The sequence below is a fragment of the Oryza sativa genome, chromosome 1 (genome assembly GCF_034140825.1).
Source record: "Oryza sativa Japonica Group chromosome 1, ASM3414082v1".
Taxonomy (NCBI): domain Eukaryota; kingdom Viridiplantae; phylum Streptophyta; class Magnoliopsida; order Poales; family Poaceae; genus Oryza; species Oryza sativa.
Window position 1 is genome coordinate 17,690,210 of NC_089035.1, and position 15,392 is coordinate 17,705,601.

Sequence of the window (15,392 nt, forward strand, 5' to 3'; positions counted from 1 at the left end):
GGTGTGATGTTTTTGACCGGAATCAAAAAGTTCAAAAAACGCCTATACATGATTTTTGGACATATTGTAGTTATTAGGTGCGTTCGTGGCAAAAACTCACTTCGTGATTCGCACGGTAAACTTTTGTCAATTAATGCCAATGTTGGCACACGAGAGTGCGATGTTTTTGACCGGTATCAAAACGTTCAAAAAAAGCCAAAACAAAGTTTTTGGACATATTGAAGTATGTTGCGTGCGTTCGTGGCAAAAACTCACTTCGTGATTTGCGCGGCGAACTTTTGAAAAGTTCAAAAAATGCCAAAACATGATTTTTGGACATATTGGAGTATGTTGCGTGCGTTCGTGGCAAAAACTCAATTCGTAATTCGCGCGGCGAACTTTTGTCAATTAATGGCAACAATGGCACACGAGGGTGCGATGTTTTTTGACCGGAATAAAAAAGCTCAAAAAACGCCAAAACATGATTTTTGGACATATTGGAGTGTATTGGGTGCATTCTTGGCAAAAACTCACTTCGTCATTCGCGCGGCGAACTTTTTTCAATTAATGCCAATGTTGGCACACGAGGGTGCGATGTTTTTGACCGGTATCAAAACGTTCAAAAAAAGCCAAAACAAAGTTTTTGGACATATTGAAGTGTGTTGCGTGCGTTCGTGGCAAAAACTCACTTCGTGATTTGCGCGGCTATCTTTTGAAAAGTTCAAAAAGCGCCAAAACATGATTTTTGGACATATTGGAGTGTATTGGGAGCGTTCTTGGCAAAAATTCACTTCGTGATTCGCGCGGCGAACTTTTGTCAATTAATGCCAATGTTGGCACACGAGGGTGCGATGTTTTTGACCGGAATGAAAAAGTTCAAAAAGCACCAAAACAAGATTTTTGGAAATATTGGAGTGTAATGGGTCCGTTCGTGGCAAAAACTCACTTCTTGATTCGCGCGGTGAACTTTTGTCAATTAATGGCAACATTGGCTCACGAGGGTGTGATGTTTTTGACCGGAATCAAAAAGTTCAAAAAACGCCTATACATGATTTTTGGACATATTGTAGTTATTGGGTGCGTTCGTGGCAAAAACTCGCTTCGTGATTCGCACGGCAAACTTTTGTCAATTAATGCCAATGTTGGCACACGAGAGTGCGATGTTTTTGACCGGTATCAAAACGTTCAAAAAAAGCCAAAACAAAGTTTTTGGACATATTGAAGTATGTTGCGTGCGTTCGTGGCAAAAACTCACTTCGTGATTTGCGCGGCGAACTTTTGAAAAGTTCAAAAAATGCCAAAACATGATTTTTGGACATATTGGAGTATGTTGCGTGCGTTCGTGGCAAAAACTCAATTCGTAATTCGCGCGGCGAACTTTTGTCAATTAATGGCAACAATGGCACACGAGGGTGCGATGTTTTTTGACCGGAATAAAAAAGCTCAAAAAACGCCAAAACATGATTTTTGGACATATTGGAGTGTATTGCGTGCGTACGTGGAAAAAACTCACTTCGTGATTCGCACGGTGAACTTTTCTCAATTAATGTGAATATTGGCACACGAGGGTGCGATGTTTTTGACCGGAATCAAAAAGTTTAAAAAATGCCAAAACATGATTTTTGGACATGTTGGAGTTATTGGGTGCGTTCGTGGCAAAAACTCACTTCGTGATTCGCGCGGCGAACTTTCGTCAATTAATGCCAATGTTGGCACACGAGGGTGCGATGTTTTTGACCGGAATCGAAACGTTCAAAAAACGCCAAAACAAAATTTTTGGATATATTGAAGTGTGTTGCGTGCGTTCGTGGCAAAAACTCACTTCGTGATTCGCGCGGCGAACTTTTGTGAATTAATGGAAACATTGGCACACAAGGGTGCGATGTTTTTGACCGGAATGAAAAAGTTCAAAAAACGCCAAAACATGATATTTGGACATATTGGAGTGTAAAAGGTCCGTTCGTGGCAAAAACTCATTTCTTGATTTGCCCGGCGAACTTTTGTCAATTAATGCCAATGTTGGCATACGAGGGTGCGATGTTTTTGACCGGAATGAAAAAGTTCAAAAAGCACGAAAACAAGATTTTTGGACATATTGGAGTGTAATGGGTGCGGTCGTGGCAAAAACTCACTTCGTGATTCGCGCTGTGAACATTTGTCAATTAATGCCAATGTTGGCACACGAGGGTGCGATGTTTTTGACCGGTATCAAAACGTTCAAAAAAAGCCAAAACAAAGTTTTTGTTCATATTGAAGTGTGTTGCGTGCGTTCGTGGCAAAAACTCACTTCGTGATTCGCGCGGCGAACTTTTGAAAAGCTCAAAAAACGCCAAAACATGATTTTTGGACATATTGGAGTGTATTGGGTGCGTTCATGGCAAAAACTCACTTCGTGATTCGCGCGGCGAACTTTTGTCAATTAATGCCAATGTTGGCACACGAGGGTGCGATGTTTTTGACTGGTATCAAAACGTTCAAAAAAAGCCAAAACAAAGTTTTTGTTCATATTGAAGTGTGTTGCGTGCGTTCGTGGTAAAAACTCAATTCGTGATTCGCGCGGCGAACTTTTGAAAAGTTCAAAAAGCGCCAAAACATGATTTGTGGACATATTGCAGTGTATTGGGTGCGTTCATAGCAAAAATTCACTCCGTGATTCGCGCGGCGAACTTTTGTCAATTAATGCCAATGTTGGCACACGAGGGTGCGATGTTTTTGACCGGAATCAAAAAGTTCAAAAAACGCCAAAACAAAATTTTTGGACATATTGAAGTGTGTTGCGTGCGTTCGTGGCAAAAACCGACTTTATGATTCGCGCGGCGAACTTTTGTCAATTAATGGAAAAATTGGCACACAAGGGTGCGATGTTTTTGACCGGAATCAAAAAGTTCAAAAAACGCCAAAACATGATTTTTGGACGTATTGGAGTGTATTGGGTGCGTTCGTGGCAAAAACTCACTTCGTGATTTGCGCGGCGAACTTTTGAAAAGTTCAAAAAGTGCCAAAACATGATTTTTGGACATATTGGAGTGTATTGGGTGCGTTGATAGCAAAAATTCACTTCGTGATTCGCGCGGCGAACGTTTATCAATTAATGCCAATGTTGGCACACGAGGGTGCGATGTTTTTGAAAGGAATCAAAAAGTTCAAAAAACGCCAAAACAAGATTTTTGGATATATTGGAGTGTGTTGCGTGCGTTCGTGGCAAAAACTCACTTCGTTATTTGCGCGGCGAACTTTTGTCAATTATTGTTCAGGACTAGACTGAGCACCGAGTTAAGCCTTACCCATTAGACATGTGGTTAGTACGGTAGTGCTTTGCAACAGAGGCCCGAGCTTAATCCTTATATTGGCCGGGGTGCTACTTCCCATAACTGGCATGCATACAATACCCCACCAGAAAACATGTTTTAGGGGTTTTGAAAGAGGAAGAGAGGGGTATGTCCAATTCCACCATAAGCCAACCATTTCATAGTATCCAAGTGATTTGAGAATTCCCAAAGTCTAAAGTTATAAAACCACCTAATGTTGCCTAATTAATCAGCGAAGCATCTACCTAAATTCATACTAGTGGAACCATGAATAGAGTACCCACTTGTTGGGGTTTTGTTTTCCTAGGGTGAACAAGGTGATAATAAACAATAGCAATAATAATAAGGTCATAACAAAGGATTAATAGGAAGTGCTAAATAAAACAGTGATAACGCAGGAATTTAAATAAAGCGGTAATGCAATAATTTAAATCAAAATAATTTTATAAACTGGGATTCAATATGCTCAAGGGTGATGCGACTTGCCTTGCTCAGAGAGAACGGCCTTCCGAACCTTCGGCGACGACCGCGAACCACGCTTCGAGAACCTTCGGAACGACAGAAGCTACGCGAAGCACACAAGCAAAGCTACAAGCCTATAAATAAGCAATAACAATACTTAAAAAGAAAGCACACGGTTCTTTATGTTATAACAAACATTAGGAGACTTGAACGGGTTGATTCGGGGTTCGTATGACCAAGATATGATCATCCGAAGTTTAATGCTGTTACATGGAGATTTGCGGATTATTATAATTAGGTTTTGCAACTATAAAACATGTGTAAGCGCTAGCCTAGAAAAGACAGGAAGGCTGCGCCGTTTACATGCGGACCCCACATGTCAACCTAAAGGACCGCGGTAGACCGAGTACACAGAGACGGTCCACGGGTCGACGGAAGCGGACCCCGTGTGTCAACCGAGGCGAGTGGCCGACAAACGGACTCCACTAGACACCACGCGGGCTGCACACGTGGAAACCACGCGGCTACCAAGCGGGCACACTAACACGGTCACCACACGCACAAGCGAACGACTACTGACACCAGTACACAGGTACCGGGGTCGACAACCGCACAACGGGCACGGGCGACACCGAAAGGACGAGGACGGGGGCAGCGAGAGGACGGATCCTTACCACCACACGACGAGGCGTGGGAACGACAACGGCAAACGGGTGCAGCGGAGACGGCTCGGGGACGACGGAGACGAACGGCGAGGGAACGACTTCGGCGACGATCCTTGGACGAAGGCGAGACGCGGCCGGCGCAACGCTTGACGACGCGGAGCTGAGGACGAAGACGACGACGGGGCTGCCGCAGCTCACTTGACGGAACGCGGACGACGAACGAACGCGGCTTGACGGAGGGACGGACGCCACGACGACCGGGAACGACGAGAGGACGACGACGACGACGACCGGGGCCGGCGATGAGGCGACGAGGCAGCCGGCAGCAGCTGCACGGAGGCGAGGACGGCGCGGAACACGCCGCTGCGAATCCGACGACGGAGGCGGCACCGCGAGATGATGAGCCGGCGAGGAGGAACGGCCGACCGGAGGAGGGGATGGCGACGTCGGACGGAGACGACGACGACGAACACCGACGGGGTTCGGGTGGAGGGGAGGCGAGGCCGAGGGCGACCTTGCCGCTGCGATGCCGGAGGCGGTGGTGGCGCGGCCGACGGCGCATGGGTGGAGGAAGGGCCGACCGGGGAAATTTCGGCGAAACCGGGGAGTGGCCGAGGTTGATGGCGATGTCACCGTGCCGAGGGAGGGGGCAGCAGCGTCGGCCAACGCTTTAGGCACGGTGAACGGCCGACTGGAGGCGGTGCAGTGGTGGCGATGCCACTGGACACCGGTGGGAACACGCCTCCGGTGGTCTCCGCGCGAAACGGAGGCGACGCCGGTGGAGAGAGGACACCTGCGAGGCCGAGGAAGGTGGTGGCGACGTCAGCCACCGCACGGGCGAGGCGGCACAGGCGGCTGGAGGGTGGCCGGCGCCGAGGAAAGAGAAGGAGGAGGTGGGGAGAGGTGGTGCAGCCACGGAGAATCTCGGGAAGGGGCTAAAACGAGAGAACGCACGGAGGGGGTTCCATTTTATAGGGGAGGAGAGGGAGCTGGCCACGGGAGAGGCGGGGACCGGCGGCGGAATAGGCGCCCGGCGGCCATGGAAGGTGGCCGGGGTTGGCGCGGGCGTTCCCGACGATTGGGGGCACGAATCAAGGGGGAAATTAGGGGGAATTGAAGAGGAAGGAATGGGAATTAATTCCCCCTAATCAATTTTGGAATTCCCGGTTTGAATGGCGTGGATTTTGGGGAGGAACGAACTAGGGTTGCACGGGAGAGAGAGGAGGCCGTCCGGGAGGAGGAAGATGACCGGCGCGTGGGCCCCACGCGGGCGCATGCGGCGCGCATGTGGCGCGCGTCAGGGGGGCGCCTCGGGAGGCTGGGGCGGCTGGGTGGGGCGGCTTGGGCCGGGACGCGGCCTAGGCGGGAGGGGAGGAAAAGGGACCTAGGCCGAGGGGGAAGGGGAGGCCCAAGAGAAGGAGGGAGAGAAGGAGAGGGAGAGAAAGAGAGGGAGGAAGAGAGGACTTTGGCTGCGGGCCGAGAGAGAGAGAGAGAGAGGACTTTGGGCCAGACTTGGCCCAAATGAGGAAGGAGGATTATTTTTAGGTTTTTCTTTTTAATAAACTTTGATAATTGTTTTTGTTGCTTAATAAATATTTCCGGTGCTCTGAAAATTCAAGTAAAATTTGAGGGCTCATTTTAGACCAAGGAGAATTTAACAAAAATTCTCCGGGCCACATTCGAATTTTTCTTGTACGTATTTTAGTGTTAACCAATTTCTTTTCGAATTTTAATTAATTCTATTATTCCATTTAGAGAATGAATTTTATTTCGGGATGAATTTATCAGGACGTGACAATCAGCCAGTCGTCCATCCCATGATGAGGACAAGCGGCCACATACTCCTGCAGTCGTTCTAATGCTTCGGGAATAGACTCGTCCCTTGTCTGCTGGAAATTGGAAATCCTTCCACGAAGGGCATTGGTTTTACCCATCGGGAAGAATTTCGAGAGGAATCCCGGTGAGCATTTGTCCCAGGTGTTAACAGCAGCACGGTTGGCATAAAACCACTGCTTCGCTCTCCCGAGAAGGGAGAACGGAAACAGCCGCAGCCTGATGGCGTCGGGACTGACGCCCTTGATGGTGTACGTGCTACAGATCTCCAGGAACTGTTGCAGATGAGCATTGGCATCCACATTAGGCTTGCCACAGAACGGGCTAGCCTGCGCCATTGTGATAAGGCTGGACTTCAAGTCGAAATCCATGTCTCCTATGTTGATTTGCGGCCCAATGGCCACATTGTCAGTAGAGGGAGCAGCGAACTCGCGAAGAGTCTTGCTGGCCATAGTATTGAAGATCGGTGGCGCTGGTATGGCTGGTTTCTCTGTTGGTAGAGTTTTCTGCGGAGCAACGGCTCGCGGTCTGACGCCCCGGAAGAAAGCTTCTGGATATTCTTTGAAGTTTTCCGGCAGGTTGAAACCAGTCATGCACTACCCTGTTTTCACAACAAAAAGTGAAAACAACCAAGGTTAGCCTGCAAAGGAAATGATTATACAGAGGTAAATATAAAGTATTAGTTCAAGCAATCTCTATTATGAATCTTCCCCGGCAACGGTGCCAAAAATGCTTGCTGGTATTTCTTAACGACATTACTAGAAATATAATTCCCAGCAATGGCGCAGAAATACTTCTGGTATATTATGGTTACAGAGATCATCCGCAAGCGCACAGATATACCATTGTAGCATTTCACCCGAGAGTATTCTAAGGGTATCGTATTTATTTTATCCCGTGGGAAGATCATGTAGAGATAGATTGACTAATAATTTATATATTACTTATGATAATCATATTCTAAGCAGGGGTTAAGATAATCCAAGGGTAGAGTGACACACAAGCATTACTACTCATTCTCATAATATATTATCTGAGCTAAGTGGAAAGAAAAGAGAAAGAAAATATATTCCTATACTTCTAATATACATAGTATACATACATTCTAGTTAACTGATATACTAGCTAATACCCTCTATCCGATGCCCTCCTAGTATTTCGAGAAGCCACCCCTGACTGCCGAGTTCCTTACGATAGTCTGTCATGACCATACAACCGGGGCTAAATACGGAGGAATACCCTCCCCAGGAAATTAACTTAGGATTATATACCGGTGCGGAGGAATACCCGTACTGAGCTGTCACCATCAGCGGCCCACCTCTCATCCGCAACATATAACCCCAAATAATGATATCCCGTAATCTAGACACTACGTCTAAACTACCAGATATTACTCTAATATCATCGTCATGACATAGAGTAATTGCATAAGCAAACATTATACCCGCACCAAAGCATCTCCTAGATATGCTAGCCGTATATTCAGTATAACATGAACATAATGTAAAATAGGTACTCACATACTCGGAAAGTATTTCAATACCATAAATGTATTTAGAAGAGTATGCTAATAAAAGTACAAAATTTACAAAAGAAGAAAGGAAAGCTGCTAGAGCCATACCCGAACTCTTCCGAAGGCTTCCGGACTCCTGATTCCTACTCTATTTCTATTCCACCAGCTAGATACTACTAAACTAAACTGGAGAGAAATGAGAGAGCAATTGCTTGAGGTGTGTGAGTGAAGTGAGAAGAGAAGCTCTTTTTATAGGTAGGTAATGACGGTTGGGACGATTGGAATGGTCGGTAATACCCTCCAACCGCCATTGGGGATCAATCCCAGCTGTCCGTCCAAACCCTGCATCCATCGGCGCCACGGGTGGTTCGGCTGAACCCTATGGTTCGGCCGAACCATGGGCTGGCCCAACCCAGCCCATCTTCGGCTGGCGGCCTCCTTTGTTGTCCTTCTTCGTAGACTTGTGAATTTTGGCCCAATGTGTCGTGTTATTTCTGAGTTCTTGGCCCATTCATACATAAGTCTAGTTCTCGACACCATCCGATTGATTTATCGTCGGAGTTGATGTTGATTCTCCTCCACTTTATTGTCATTCTCTGCAAAAGATTAGTATACCTAATACTAGTGGAATATTATTATTCTAATAGATATATGTATTGCAAGCATCACTAGTTCTCCTCTATCTTGTTGGGTCTTCTGTTTCTTCTCCTATTTGAGTTGGAGCCCCTTCCTCTCTCCTTTCTCCTTCCCAAGAGATTATTGAACCTTCTAGCAAGAAGAGCAATCTCTTCCTCCAAGTCCTCATTGACTTCATTCACTTTGCCCTTGCCCTTATCTTCAACTTCGGCTTGGAAGGTGAGGCTTCCTCCATCTCCTTCTTCTTCAACTTGTACATGTCATTGGTGTTGATTTTCCCCAAGAGGCTTGCGGGTGTCATCCTTGACATGTCGGAGTTGATGAGCATGGTGACAAGGGTCTCATACTTCTCCGGTAGAGCCCTAAGCATCTTTTGGGCAACCTCAAGATCGGTGTAGTGTCACGCCCGGAATTTCTATCCAAAATTCCAAACGCTTACATGTGTGTGAACCCTCGTCCAGGAATCAGCCGAGGCACACAATAACATATTGATAATAGAGTACAATTATTACTCTAATTAATAAGCGAATAAAATGTCATTACAGAGGTAGATAGTTCCTCTCAATCAATAAAGATCTAAGCAGCGGAAAAATAAGAAACAGCGCAGGCGACTCCTCTCCACAGGCAGCTTGACCAGGGCTACGCCTAATCATCCACACCATCAGCATCACTGTAGAACTCCTCCTCTGATGAATGATTGCAAGGTGAGTATATGACATACTCAGCAAGCCACGCAGCAAATATGCAAGTGCACAGGATAACAAAGGATGGCATAGTAGGGTTTCATTTGCTTAAACAACATTTATTAAACATTTCAGAATTTAATAAAGCAGTTAAGTAATAATTAAACAATATTAATCCAACGCTATACAACATACCCTGTTGCATAGGCCCAACCATTCTGAACAACCATCCCGGCTGCACAGTTCTATCTCCAAACCAGGAATGTACCATTCCAAACCAGGAGCTAATCAAATTATTACCAGTTATAGCATCTTTTTTTATGATGGGAAATGTGAAACTAATCACGAAAGACATTGTTAGACCCGCCCATAACCGCGGGCACGGCTATTCGAATAGTTTTACTCTGGCCAGAGATGTACCACTGTACCCATAAGACACAGCCCCACGACATGTCACCATGCGCCTCAATACCACCACGGTACCTCAGAAAGGAGCTGTGATAGTACCCCTCACACAACACAATCCACCACAGCGCACCGTTCCTGGATCATAATCACCCCCTTATAAACAAGGCATGGACTCCCCAGCGACCCCCGTGAGCTTATCTCCGCCACTTCTCAGTCTGGTGCCCCGCAATGAACCATGCTATACAAAAGGTAAAGCCGTTGCCCACGCTGGCTTGTGGTTGGCACGGTTAATGTTTCACAACCGAAATTCGTGAACCGGTCCTTAATTGTCATGAGCACGACCATCAAAACCATGTGCTCACAACCCACCATTAGCAAGTTTTAGTTGGCAATTTAATTAATTAACCAATCACGATTGACCATCGTGAGCTATCATCAAGCCATCATTAAATAATAGTGAATTATAAGTTATCCCAATAGTGTGCTCATGTTTCTAAGCATGGCTAAGCAATCGTATCTAATATCTAGCTGAACCAATATATAAAGCCCAACTAGTCAAGTTATAATAACCCAAGGTATCAAGGAATAAAATAATCAAGAACAAAAGGGCTATAACAAACCATAGGTTAATTCCACCCAATGACATTCGAAAATAAATGCAATAGTTGAATAAAAATGATAGCTTTAAACGGGATCAACATGCTCAAAGGGTTGTTTGGGATCTGTGTGACTTGCCTTGCTGGCCTTGGAACTCTTCAAATTCTTCTCCTGCGAAAATGAACTCTCCGGAAACGTCGGAATCTAAACAGAAAAGAGCAAAAACACCAAAACAGCACATAAACAAGCATGAATAGTAATGTGGATATTTTTAACATGTAGATCTCAATTTTAGAAAAATTTAGAGACTTGAACCAACTAAATCCGAGCTAAGATGAATTAGTTATGAATTTTTAAAGATTAAATCGGATTAAAACACTTATATGGGTTTTAATTGAATTATGACGCAATAATGAATTATTTTTGAAAAGGAAAAGGGAATTATTGCGTCAGCGACTAGGGTTTGCGGTGGACCGGGTGCACGGCGACGGTTCACGGGAACGGACGGCCGAGATCGATCCTAACCACAACGGACGGCTAAGATCTAACGGTCTACGACTGGTCTACGACGGATGGCAACGATGACGTCGGCGATGACGTCATCACCGGCGGCGGCTCGGGCGCGCAAGCTCGCCGGCGAACGACGGCGCGATGGCACGAACGGAGGGCACCAGCGCATAGAGAGCGACGCGGCGAACTCACCGGTGACCAAAACGGCGGCGGAAGATCAACGGAAGGCGACGGCGTCGAGGAAGAAGCGGCGGCGACCTTCGGCTTGACGACGACGGCGGTGCTCTGGCGGTCTACAGCAACGATGGAGGGGCGGACGAGGACGGCGACGCGACGGCGACCACGACGGCGGCCTTCCCGAGCGACAGCGACGACTGGAGCGACGGCGACGCACGGCTGGAGCGGTGGCGACGACGGCGGCGTGAGGTCTCACGGGGCTAGGGCGCTACGGACGACGAGAGACGAAGGCAGGGGTGGCGACGGGTAGCGGCGGGCTTGGGGGTCCTTTTATAGGGGTTGGAAGGTGGCGGCAAAGGCCCACGGCGACCGGCGACGAGAAGGAAAGATTAGGGTTCGGAGGAGAGAGATCGATCCGAATCGAACTCGAATCCACGAATTTCCAAACGAAATTAGCCGACGATTCCATAAGAGAAAAGATAGAGGGGATCCCAGGGATCATGTCCCCTCTATTAATTTCACCAGAAACGGAAAGGGGCGGCTGGATTTGGAAGGAGACGGCGGCGCAGCTCGGCTAGGGTTCGGGCGGCGGCCGGCCGGAGGTAGACGACAGGCCTGACAGGTGGGCCCCACCTGTTAGCGGCAGCGAGCGCGCGCGCGGGCGGCTCGGCTTGACTTGGGCCGACTTGGGCCAAGGAGGAGAGAGAGAGGGTTTTGGTCCGACTTTCGGCCCAAAGCCAAAAGAGACTTTTAAAACCTTTTCCAATTTAAATAATTCATGAAATGCAATTCCATTTATTAAAAATACCTCCTTGGCTCAAATAAATCCCAGAAAACTCTAGGAACTATAGAATCAAGCAAAGTATTTAATGAAATTTTATCTGGCCCCATTTTATATTGGGATTTATTATTTAAAATTAGATCTTCTTTTCAAGGCTTTTAAAATTATTTCTAATAATTCCAATTAAACAACAATTTATATATTAACGATTTTTAGGGTGTGACATGTAGTTTGCCCCAAGCCCCTTGAGATCATTCACAATGACATTGAGCCTCCCATACATGTCATTCACACTCTTATGAGGCAACATGGGGAATGTCTCATATTGGATCTTGAGGAAATGAAGCTTGGCATCCTTGTACTCGCTTGTGACCTCATGGATCTCCGCCAACTTGTTCCAAATCTCATATGCGGTTCTCAAGGTTGCTCACTCTATCGAACTCCTTTTGGCTCAAAGAGTTGAACAAAGCATTCATGGCTTGGGCATTGAGTTGGAGGTTGCGGTGATCAATCTCAGTCAAGGGCGTGCCGGTGATAGCAAAGCCTACATCCACAATACTTCAAATATGGAAGCTCATAGCTTTGAGGTGAGTAGACATTTTAATTTTCCAAGTGGAGTAGTTTGTGCCATTGAACATGGGAGCCTTCCCTACATGGTTCACCTCGTTCGACATCTTCTCTCTAGGCGGTAAAACCCAATCAAGAGAGACCAAGCTCTGATACCACTTGTAGGATCGAGATGTCGACTAGAGGGGGTTGAATAGGCGATTTAAAACTAAATGACACATAATCAAAACTAACCTAAGTTGCTAGGCTTGGTGAGGGTCAACTCTAACTAAGCAACTAGGTTATGTTTTGCAAACCTAGGGTGATAGTGGCTCAATTATATCTCTAGGAAAGTAAATCACACTCCTATGTCAATGTTTAGCAATCCTAGGGTGATATGATCTCAAGTTTGTCTCTAGAAATGTAAATTGCACAAATGTAAATGCGACAATCAAATGAGACAAGGAGACAAGAGATTTTTCACCGAGGTTCAGAAACTCGTCGGTTTCCTACTCCCCGTTGAGGCGAGCCCAACTCCACCGCTCAACCACGAAGCCACCGCACGCCCCCTTCGTCAAGGGGTGGGCAAGGCGGGAGCCGGCCCACGGAGAGGACTACCCAAGCCTCGATCACTAAGGTAGTTCTTCCTTCACTCCGAAGGTGGTGAACTCCAAACCACTCATAAACCGGCGCCGGGCCTCCTCCACAATCTTCTCGGAGAGGTCACCGGGCAACTCCTCCACAAGCCGTCTAGGAGGCGGCAACCTCCAAGAGTAACAAGCAATGACCCGGCGTGGAGATGATCAATCAAGTGCCATACTAGCTCTACAAATGGAAGCAATGCACTTGACTCTTGGCTAATTAACCCTCTAACACACTAGATGGATGAACACAAAGCTCAAGTGGGTGTGAGAGAGGTGCAAGGGGTGTATGCAATTGAATTGGGTGCCAAGAGAGTCCCCTTGCTGCTTGAGGGGGAGTATTTATACTCCCACCAACCAAAACTAGCCGTTGGGGGTGAAATCCCCCAACTTTGTGCTCTGCCGGTCTAACCGGAGGTATGTGGCTGGTCAGACCGTGCTACTCTGCGACGGCTAGAAAACTAGCCATTGTAGTGCTGTTAGAGGGCCCCATCGGCCTGGCCGGTCAGACTGGCGTTGAGCAGGCGGTCAGACCGGCCTCGGCTCGGTCAGACCGCCATCGACTCGGTCTGACCGAATAAGGCTCCGTCGGCTCTGTATCGGCCACCCCGAGTAGCACCATCCCGACCTCCAGCGGGCCGGTCTGACCGGGCATGTGCCGCCGGTCAGACCGTCCTTATGGGCCGATCAGACCACCGTTGTGAGGCCGGTCAGACTGGCCAGGGCACACCGGTCAGACCGCCACTATGTGGCCGGTTTGACCGCCCCTGGTCAGGCCGAGCTCAGTGAAAGCAAAGGTGAGTATTTGTGTGTGTGATGAAAATGTGAGCACAAGTGAAAATGCAATGACCTAATGTGGCAATTTAATCATCTCTTTGCTAGGTCATTACCCCTCTTAATAGTACAGCGAAACTAGAAAATAAACTAGCAAATTTGATCGCCCTACACCTCGATCAATTCTAAATTAAAGCACTAGTTTTACCGTCTTCTTTCTCTTTCCTTTGCGCCGTCAATTTTAATCGATCGATAGTCATCCATGCGCACACATGACGTGGACCTAACTTAAAATATCATCTCAATAGCAATGGTTAGTCCACAATTAGCGCTTGTCATTAATTACCAAAATTAACAACGTGGGCCTAGATGCTTCACACGAGTACTTGATGTAAAGCTCTCAGAATCCTCTTTCCATCGGATCAACCTCATTGTCAAATTCCATCTGAGTCATCGGCAATTGCAGAAACAAGGGGCTGCATTGTCTGTAATGGGCCTATGGACCTGTAACTTCGTCTGGGACCTCGGCCCAAGTGGGGCCCAAGGGGGGGCTGCGCCCCAAACAGAGGGAGGACGCCCTTCTGACCTCCTCCATCCCTTAAATAGCTAGTAACCCCTTCAGGGTTAGTTGGGTTTTGTTTAGATGAAAGTTTAGCCATTGCTACTTCCTTGCAGCGCGCGTGTCGGCTAGACCGTCCGTCTGCTTGTATTCGAAACCCCGAAACCCCAACTTATCATTTGTATTCAATTCCTCTTGGCAATATCAGATTGCTTTTATCTTGTTCTTGCTTGTTTCTTCGATTTGCTTGCAGGAATAGGGTTGATCTGCACTGGCAAGATCAACAACCCACGGAGAGGTGTATCGATCGCTAAGGCGCAACGCAACATCTTTTACGGTTGTAGTCAGATCGTCAACGTTTCTCCCAAATCGTAGTTATCTGAACTCACCGAAAGATCGGGCCAAACTGTAGCCTTGAGTGCTAAGAGGACCTCAGGGTTCATCTCATCAGGTGGTATCAGAGCTTTCTTGCTCGTTGAGTTTTTTTTATCTATCCATAACCGAAAGCTCGTTGAGTTTTTTTTATCTATCCATAACCAGAAAATAGCCAGACAAAAAAAAAATTGTGTCATTTACCTAGCCATATTGTGCCATTGCACTGTTCTTTTCAGTTTTTGCTTTGTTGAATTTTGTGTTGCATCGTCATGTCATGTTGCTGGTCTTAGCGTCTAGTTCGTTTAAAGTTTCGAGTTCTGGTCACGTTTTGTACCACAGTCGTCGCCCCCCTCCCCCCTTGTCGGAATCAGTTCGCTGCCACGGTTCTATTTTTGTAGTTTTTAGAAGTTTTTGTCGGTTAGTTTTGGAGTCGCATCAAGGTTTTGCTCGAGTTTGTGGTTTGTATGTGAAGCGAGTTGATTCGGCCGCGCTTGTGACCTGAGCGAGAGGACGAATCAGTTTTTGGAAGTATGCGTTTGATTGGGAAAGAAATAGTAGGTTGGTTCGGCTAAAAATAAGTTTCCCATTTTTCCCCAACAAATCCGGCCGCATCCTTCCTTTCCTCACCCACCACCACCGCGGGTCCGCAACCAGGCCGAGTCCGAGTATCTCCTCTCTGGGTTCATCTATACCGTGATCTCCCATACAACTTGGTAAAATTTTTTTTGGAGTATCAGATTAGAATTCTGTTTGCAAAAACGGAACCTATGGGACGAGAGCATTCTATTTTTGTGTATTTTTAATTTTGGGTTTGCACTTTTACATTTAAGTCCCTGTAATTTTTATATTTACATTTGAGTCCCTGTAATCTTGCATCCGGGTCCTTGAGTTGGTTTTTGAAAAAAAATAAAAAAGGGAAAAAAAGGCAGAAAGGTGAAAAAAAAG

General features: G+C 46.9%; 1 non-coding gene across 1 annotated transcript; it reads left to right on the forward strand.

Annotated features, from left to right (window-relative positions):
- Nucleotides 1–6,226: 6,226 nt before the first annotated feature.
- On the forward strand, nucleotides 6,227–6,333 carry LOC112937675 (small nucleolar RNA R71). Its single transcript, XR_003240338.1, has one exon. It is a non-coding gene; the product is annotated as a small nucleolar RNA R71 (small nucleolar RNA).
- The last annotated feature ends 9,059 nt before the right edge of the window (nucleotides 6,334–15,392 follow it).